This window comes from Chiloscyllium punctatum, chromosome 26, assembly GCF_047496795.1.
Source record: "Chiloscyllium punctatum isolate Juve2018m chromosome 26, sChiPun1.3, whole genome shotgun sequence".
NCBI lineage: Eukaryota > Metazoa > Chordata > Chondrichthyes > Orectolobiformes > Hemiscylliidae > Chiloscyllium > Chiloscyllium punctatum.
Window position 1 is genome coordinate 26,092,400 of NC_092764.1, and position 2,380 is coordinate 26,094,779.

Below are 2,380 nucleotides of genomic sequence, written 5' to 3' on the forward strand. Positions count from 1 at the left end.
AGATTATGGAAAAGTGAGGAATGGGAGCAGGAGGGACCGCTTCATGTTTAAAACAACCTTGACTGCAATGTTGGGATCCACAAGGCAAACGTTTCCCCATTCTGTGTTGAGAAAAGAAATTAAATTCCACAGTTAATGACAAGAAAAGGAAATTAAAGAATCGAAATTGCTAGTGAAAGTGATATATTTCTAATATTAACAACCCTGAAGCACCATCTAGAATAAATGCGAAGCAGCATCAATGTTCAGCATTGACCTGCAGCTCTGAGTGTTAGCCACCTTCTGAATAATCTCGAGGAGGCGCAGTTGCTGCTTCCCTCACTTCGGGCGGGTCATGGTCGGCCATCAAACCCCCGGGTTAACACCGAGACAGTGGATACTCGGCCACCGACTCTCCGGGACGGAAACTGCTGTGGATTATGGCGGATGGCGGTGAGGAACCTGATCAAATCCGCTTGAAGTCGATGAAAATATGAAGGGAGCTTCACGGTGCCGACGGAGGACAAGGTAGCGCCGGTGGGCGGTTAATGAGCAGCGACCCTCCAACCCACCTCTTCATCTACCCCCTCAGCCTCACCCATTTCACTCCACCGGCCTCCGCATCTCCCCCCCCCATCTCCCCTCTCCCCACCCCTCCCCCCACTCCCCCCCCTCCTCCCACTCCTCCCCTCCCCCTCCCCCCCCTCCTCCCACTCCTCCCCTCCCCCTCCCCCCCCTCCTCCCACTCCTCCCTCCCCCTCCCCCCCCTCCCCCTCCCCCCCCTCCTCCCACTCCTCCCACCCCCTCCCCCCCTCCTCCCCTCCCCCTCCCCCCCTCCTCCCACTCCTCCCCTCCCCCCTCCCCCCCCCCCTCCCCTCTCCCCCCTCCCTCCTCCCCTCCCCCCCCTCCCCCCCTCCCCCCCTCCCTCCTCCCTCCTCCCCCCCCCTCCCCCTCCTCCTCCCTCCCCCTCCCCTCCCTCCCTCCCCTCCCTCCTCCCCTCCCCCTCCCCTCCCTCCCTCCCTCCCTCCCCCTCCCTCCCCCTCCCTCCCTCCCTCCCCTCCCCCTCCCTCCCTCCCCTCCCCTCCCTCCCTCCCCTCCCCCTCCCCTCCCTCCCTCCCTCCCTCCCCCTCCCTCCCCCTCCCTCCCTCCCTCCCCCTCCCTCCCCCCCTCCCTCCCCCCTCCCTCCCCTCCCTCCCCCCTCCCCCTCCCCTCCCTCCCTCCCCCCCTCCCTCCCTCCCCCCCTCCCCTCCCCTCCCTCCCCCTCCCCTCCCCTCCCTCCCTCCCCCTCCCCTCCCCTCCCCTCCCTCCCTCCCCCTCCCCTCCCCTCCCTCCCCCTCCCCTCCCTCCCCCTCCCCTCCCCTCCCTCCCCTCCCCTCCCCCCCCTCCCTCCCCCTCCCCTCCTCCCTCTCCCCTCCCTCCCTCCCTCCCCCCCTCCCCCTCCCCTCCCTCCCTCCCTCCCCCCCTCCCCCTCCCCTCCCTCCCTCCCTCCCCCCCTCCCCCTCCCCTCCCTCCCCCCCTCCCCCTCCCCTCCCTCCCCCCCTCCCCCTCCCCTCCCTCCCCCCCCTCCCCCTCCCCCTCCCTCCCTCCTCCCCCTCCCCTCCCTCCCTCCCCCTCCCCTCCTCCCTCCCTCCCTCCCCCTCCCTCCTCCCTCCCCCTCCCCCCCTCCCTCCCCCTCCCCTCCCTCCCCCTCCCCTCCCTCCCTCCCTCCCTCCCCCTCCCCTCCCCCTCCCCTCCCTCCCTCCCCCTCCCCTCCTCCCTCCCCCTCCCCTCCCTCCCTCCCTCCCCCCCCCCTCCCCCTCTCCCTCCCCCCCTCCCCCTCTCCCTCCCCCCCTCCCCCTCTCCCTCCCCCCCTCCCCTCCCCTCCCTCCCTCCCTCCCTCCCCCTCCCCCTCCCCCTCCCCCTCCCCTCCCTCCCTCCCTCCCTCCCTACCTCCCCCTCCCCTCCCTCCCTCCCTCCCCCTCCCCTCCCTCCCTCCCTCCCTCCCCCTCCCCTCCCTCCCTCCCTCCCTCCCCCTCCCCTCCCTCCCCCTCCCCTCCCTCCCTCCCTCCCTCCCTCCCTCCCTCCCCCCCTCCCTCCCCCTCCCTCCCTCCCTCCCTCCCTCCCTCCCTCCCTCCCTCCCCCTCCCCTCCCTCCCTCCCCTCCCTCCCCCTCCCCTCCCTCCCTCCCTCCCCCTCCCCTCCCTCCCTCCCCTCCTCCCCTCCCTCCTCCCTCCCTCCCCCTCCCTCCCTCCCTCCCTCCCCCTCCCCTCCCTCCCTCCCTCCCCCTCCCCTCCCTCCCTCCCTCCCCCCTCCCCTCCCTCCCTCCCCCTCCCCTCCCTCCCTCCCTCCCCCTCCCCCTCCTCCCTCCCCCTCCCTCCCTCCCTCCCCCTCCCCCTCCCCTCCCTCCCCCTCCCCTCCCTCCC

General features: G+C 71.6%; 1 protein-coding gene across 2 annotated transcripts in view; it reads left to right on the top strand.

Annotated features, from left to right (window-relative positions):
- Nucleotides 1-323: 323 nt before the first annotated feature.
- The window catches only part of cdk10 (cyclin dependent kinase 10), a 41,064-nt gene continuing 39,007 nt past the window's right edge, over nucleotides 324-2,380 (top strand). For both annotated transcript variants that reach the window (XM_072595969.1, XM_072595970.1), the window contains exon 1: nucleotides 324-507. The gene's annotated coding sequence lies outside the window, so the exon portion shown is untranslated. The remainder of the gene's footprint in view (nucleotides 508-2,380) is intronic.